The 6,431-nt window shown below is 38.1% G+C and overlaps 1 long non-coding RNA gene across 10 annotated transcripts in view; it reads right to left on the reverse strand.

Annotated features, from left to right (window-relative positions):
* The window catches only part of LOC102551357 (uncharacterized), a 140,008-nt gene extending 134,287 nt beyond the window's left edge, over positions 1-5,721 (reverse strand). For 7 of the 10 annotated variants that reach the window (XR_015671224.1, XR_015671225.1, XR_015671219.1 and 4 more), the window contains exons 1-3: positions 5,493-5,721; positions 1,692-1,814; positions 401-465 (exon numbers count right to left, since the gene is read on the reverse strand). This is a non-coding gene — a long non-coding RNA (uncharacterized LOC102551357). The remainder of the gene's footprint in view (positions 1-400; positions 466-1,691; positions 1,815-5,492) is intronic. The other 3 variants (XR_015671229.1, XR_015671227.1, XR_015671231.1) reach the window with 1 other exon arrangement.
* Between the last annotated feature and the right edge of the window lie 710 nt (positions 5,722-6,431).

The following is a 6,431-nucleotide window of genomic DNA, read 5'->3' on the forward strand; positions in this document are numbered from 1 at the left end:
CAGTGGGATAGCAAAGGCCTGGAGGGTTCTTGGAACTTTGTTAGTGTTAATCCACACTGTGAGGCAGAGGAACTGTGTTCCAACATCAGTGAAGGTTGAGAATAACCAAGGCCGAAGCAGCATCCAAGTAGATGCTCTCACCGTAAGAGGCAATGGTGGGCAGGCAAAAAGCACCAGTTTTTCAACTATTCCTCTTTGTATTAGTCACAACTACAGAGTGCCACACACTCTGGTAGAGTCTCATGGTAGGGTCATGGTAAAGACCCATTGTTTTCAAGAAATATCCTCACAGATGCATCATCTTATTTGATTCCAGATCCAGTCAAGTTTACAACCAAGAGTAAACATAAGTACTAAATGTGTGAAATTTTAAATCACTTGGTAAGATTCTAACACTTACTATATGTTGGTTTTTCATCACTCTTTGCCATAGCAGAATGCTTTCTGTTTAAACACTGCAACATCCTAGAAAAGATAGGTGCAATTTTTCTCTGTTATAGGGATGAAATTGAGTTTCTTAATCTTAAACAGATTTTCCATTCAACTAGTTGGATGAGAGGGAAGAACCTGGAAGCCATGCATTTTCTCTAATGCTCTGTCCTTATGTTGGTGAGGTAATAGTGGCACAGTTGAAGCCAGAGTGACAGGGATCATTCTAACAGCAGGAAAATACGCCAAGCTAAATTGGAGGCTATCCACCAGCCTACACAGCAGTGTATCTTACCTTTCTTAGTGGTGCAACCTTTTAATACTGTTCCTCATGTTGTGGTGACCCCCAACCATGAAATTCTCATTGCTCCTTCATAAATGTAATCTTTCTCTTGTTGTGAATCATAATGCAAATATGTGAAATGCAGGAAATCTGATATGAAACTCCTGTGGAAGGATCATCCACCCTCAAAGTGATCATGCCCCATAGGTTGTGAACAACTGCTATAGAGCTCCCCTAACACCAGTGATGTATTATCTCTGTATGTATACTTGGTCTAATGCTATTGCACGTCTATATTTTCATATGAAAAATTCTAGGTGTACTTGGAGTCATTCTTTCCTATGCATCTCTCCTGACAATTTGAGACTGAAATGAGTTGATTTAGGTCCATGGCATTTGCATTTTGTTTTAAAATCCATTTATTGTATATTTTCATGTTGTAGAACAGTGTAATATACATTGAGGCTTTTTAAATAAGAGAATATATCTAGCATGAATTTTTGTATATAAACCTTCAATGAAGACTGTTGGATACTGGAAATAAATAACCTGCCAGAGAATCATGAGGAATTGTTATCATAGTGGAACAGGTGGGAGTAGTCAGTCTAGAACTGTTATTCCAAGGAAGCCACCACAGCCCTGTTAGAGGGAATCTCTGCAAGGTCTCATGTGGTGCTACTGGTAACCTCTGAGGTAATTCTCTAGCTTTTCCAAGGTCATAGAGTAGAAACTGGTAGAGCAGGAATGTGTTAGGTGAGTTGCAGTTAATGGGATGAGAGCATAGTGCCAGTAAGCAAGTTGGATGAGATGGAGACAACGGGGAAGACAAGAGCATAGTGCCAGTAGACAAGTAGCAAATGCTGAAAGAAGAGGTCCAATGCTCAGATCAGACTGCAGGGACTGGGAAGGACACTCCCATCATGGTCTGAGGAAGTGAGAATCCAAGTGGCCATTCCATGAGTTCAGATCTCTATCTTACTTGTGAACTGTGAATTCTGTTTCTGAGGTCCTCTGAGATCTGGGGCTGTCCTAAGACTTTCAAGCACCATTAGTCTGTGAGTTGTCCCGGTACATGAGGAGTAGTATCAGAAACTTAATTGTCCTAGTAAGACAACATAGAAGAATTAGAACTTTTGTACTTACTCAAAGGATAACTTTGAATGGAATAAATTTTATTAAATATTTATGAGCAAATTTTAAATAAACATGATATTTCATTCTCCTAAGTATCATACTTTTTAAATACTAGTTTAAATAAAACACCAGGTGTGCATCATAGAAGACAAAATTTTTTAATAGTTACACACATTAGCTGCTAATAGCATCTATAAGGATTTGTATTTTGTAAGATTGTGGGCTTTAATAAAAATAGTACACAATTACATAAGAAAAATAACATTTGCCTCAAACTGTACATTTCATCCATTGATCTACAATACCTGTATTTCATAGTTACAATACTATGATGGTTAATTATGAAGCTAAACAATGCATACAATTTTGGGCTATGTCTATGATGACATTTCAGAGACAATTAGACCCTGAGTACTCCAATCTAATGAGTGTTGTATCCCATGGTAGATTCATAACACAGTGACATTATTATAAATGCTATAGGTAGATTGTAGCCGTGTTAGAGGAAGTAGGCATCCATCTGGGAGGGCGCTACAGAGGATCCAGCTTGCCTCAGGCTTGTCTAGCATTGCCATTTGCTTGTTATCCTTGAAGTGAGTTAATCTCCTCTACCACACACTATTGACCATGAAGGACTGAGAACTGAAGCGCTAAGCCAAAACAAGTCTTTGTGTGCATTCACTGTTGATGTCAAATATTCCCTTGCAGCAACTCCTAACAATTAACACAGACATGGAAGAACGCTCAGATCATTGACATCGAGCCAAACTCTACTGTCAAGGTACAGCTTTTTACAATACATATTTGGACTGAAAGTTGATTAGACGATAATGTTATCCTAAATCTAACTGAAGTGGGATACAGCATTTCTGATATTTACTGAAAAGATGAGAATCACATGTCTTCTGTTTTGCTCTTATCAATGTGTGCTACTTTGCAGAGTTCTAAATTTGGGAAAATTAATCTAGGTTATCAGGATCTGTGTGATTCATAGATATGATGAATTTACCTTCTTTATCAGAAAGCAGAGGGCTTCCTTCCAGCTCTGCTAGTGTTCAAGGTCATCTAGTGATGGAGTATGCTTTCTCATGCTCATATTGTCTCTTTCCTGTTATACATAGACTATAAAAACTTTCTGAATACTTTATTGTCTTATGCACAATTTTTAAAATGTACAAAAATAAACTCTCTAGCTTCACCCGACATTCCTATGTGATGACTAAAATCTGTTAATGCATGATAAAGAATAAATTATAATTTCTTTTAGTAAATCTGTACCTAACGATGTTATATCATATCTCTGTATTAATTATTTAAACTTTATTTGCATAGTTGGAAGCAGTTATGACTATTAATGCTAATTTAATATGTGTGTGTATTTGTGTTTGTATGTGTGTGGGCATGTATATGTTTGTGTACAATTGGGCTGAAATACTACTTTAAACATAATCTAACTTTGTATAATAACTAACTTTTGCCATTTTTCTTTTGATTACTGTTTTTTGAAAGGAATTGATACCTTAGCAATATGTGTCAACATCATAATGGAGCTAGGAAAGGTCAAATGAATCCCCAACAAGCAAAACTCATAGCAACTAACAGTAATTGCTGAGCAAAGACTTAACAAGGCAACCATGAATTTTCCTCAAAATCGTGTGTGTGTGTGTGTGTGTGTGTGTGTGTGCATGTGCATTATATTAAGGGGGAAATGTGTATGTTTACATGAATGTGTGTGTGTCTGTCCAAACTTCTTTTGTTCAAACATGGATGAGACTTTTTTATAAAATGTGTTTTGAAAAGATATATTTCCTTTTAGTAGATGATAGCACAATGCTGACTTTTGCTTGCATGTCTAGCAGTAGATGACAATTCTCATTCCTCAATGAACTCATTTCTTGCTGTTCTGCAGAAAATAAAATTCTCTGGTTTCAGAATAGAAAGTATCTCAATAGAACATGCTCATATAGTAGGAAAATGGAAAGTAAGGCCCCTTGCCCCTATTGGATGATCTGTAAGAAATATTGTTCCTGACTACAGAAAAAAGAAAATCCTTAAAAGCACATAAAACAGATGGCATTGCAGGTCACAACACAAACTTATAAAACATGGTGGACTTAAAACACCTGAAAGTCCAAATAAGATTTAAAGTGGATGAAGCAATTCCTCCCCTTCCCTAATAGAGACAAAAACTAACAGTCTCTGAAGAAACTCAATTTCAAACCAGGCCACAGAGAATTGCCACAGAACAGTTCAGGGAACACAAAACCATAACCACAAATCACAAAACACAGGAGAAAAAACCAACATTTCTGAGGGCTCCAAAATAAACTAGAGAATAGAGAGAGACTCACAAAATATCAGACACTGGAATTTCCACAGGGAATAGAGTTGTACGACAATATTCAAATAAAGACACATTCAAAAATCCATCAAAACGAAAGCATGTGTTCTCTAAGCTGAGTAATAAGTGCAAAAGTAATAAAGGGAACAATACGATATTTGAATGTGATAGTCATTTGAATGTGATGCTAATAACAGACTAGATACATCTGGACAACATCAGTGAATTTAAAGATAAAAGTCAAAATTTACAGCATCAAAATTAAAAGTAACAATAACTTTAATTAGTACTTCTTGACGGGAGGTAGGGAGAAAAGCAGTTAGACATCACCAATAACATTCGACCATCCTTAAATAACTGGATGAAGAAAACTTGTGCTCTTGGAAGCCCAAGCATTAACACCAGGATTAGAGAAGTGGAGGCTTTGTCTAAAATATGAGAATGAAATGGGGATGAAGAGGACAGCTTCATTTTCAAAAGCATCCAAAGAGAAAGACAGACTGCCAGCAAAGACGGAAAGATTGGCCTGACAACTCATTTTTCAACAACAACAAATGTCAACAGATAGTTTTTTTAAAAAAATCCTTATAAGAGAGAATTTCTAAGACACAGGAGGTTTAAAAACAATTGCAGACAGCATTACTTCCCTTAAAAAAATCAACATCATAGACCCTCTCTAATGTAAATATTGAAGGAGTTTTCCTAAAGCAGATTGAAACTGTTCTCAAAGGGGATACCTCCAATCAAATTGGAGAAAGAAACCTGGTGAAGAGATATATTAGTAAAACAGTATATTAGGAAATCAAATGCAGTACATACCTAATAAATGCTGGCATATCTTTATCAGTGTAAAAAGTAGACAAATGTGTTGTATATGTACAAAACCATCATTAAGAACAAAATAAATCAGATATTGAAAATGTAATTCTGGGTCAGAGAGATGGCCAAACAGGTGCTTGCTGGAAAGCGAGAGTAGTTCAGTTTCTGGGATCCCTATATAGGATAGAAAGATTTGACTCTTGAAAGAAATGCCCTCTAACTTCAACCCATAAGCAGTGGTTCTGTCAGGCAGTGAGTCAGGCAGGTAGTGGTGAAGGCAGTGGTGAAGGAGGGCAGGCAGTTATGTGCTTGCATGTGCATGCACACACGAAAACACACACACACACACACACACACACACACACACACACACACACACACACACTTTATGCCCAAGTTGCAGTGACCCTAAAAACAACTGAGTACCCAGTTCAGATGCAAATGCACAAGGGTCTTTATTAAGAGGTCAAGAGCAAGGATTCTCACCTTCCTTGTGTAGGGAGCCATTCTGAGCCATACAGTCACAAAGGATGTGGGGAGCGGATGTGGTGGCAGTCCCAAGATGGCGCCCAGGATGCAGCTAAGTCTCATGACTAGCACCTGACTTCTTCACACACCTGAAACGAGCCACGTCCATTGTGAGAGCTGCGCAGACGCACTATGACGCAAGATCAGGCCATGTGACGTGGACCTATGAACTGAGACTACACAGTCTGGACTGAGGAGGCGGAGTTGAGGGAGGATATAAGGGAGTGTGCTCAGGGGCTGGAGGGAGGAAGGGAAGAAAGGAGAGATTGCTGCTTGCATGCAGAAAGAAAGGTTCCTGAATAAACTGCTTTGAGAAGAACATCGTGGTGTCGCTCCTTTCTGTGGGATGGAGATGGAGACCACATCCTTGTCTCAGCATGACAGAAGTGAAAGCCTCGAGTCTAGGGATGTAGGGTGGTATTTATTGTGGTTACAGCAAGCTTGGAGGACTTCCATATGGGTCAGCAAGTTAATATTTTAAAAATTGTATTTCTGGCATAATCTACAGGAACCAAACACGGGGCAAAACCAGGATGCCTAGATTCCTAGATTATCTATTTTCTGTGGGATATCTTAGGCTATCTATATGTACCTTGACTCTGCTATTGTAGTCTGACAGGCTGTTGCTTGATATGTGTGTGTGTGTGTGTGTGTGTGTGTGTGTGTGTGTGTGTGTGTGTGTGGTGTGGTGGGTATTATCATAAGATGTTTGCTCAAGTGGACTTTGTGGTTTTCTTTTTGGAATTTTAATATACCCACTGGTCTGGCCTCATACAAAATGGAGCTTCTCAAAAAAAAGAGTTGGTTGGGCTATACACACACACACACAAACAGAAGAAACACACACATAGGAAACAAACACACACAATAAATGTAAAATAAATTTAAGTTTCTCAG

The sequence above is a fragment of the Rattus norvegicus genome, chromosome 2, assembly GCF_021556685.1.
Source record: "Rattus norvegicus strain SHRSP/BbbUtx chromosome 2, alternate assembly SHRSP_T2T, whole genome shotgun sequence".
NCBI lineage: Eukaryota > Metazoa > Chordata > Mammalia > Rodentia > Muridae > Rattus > Rattus norvegicus.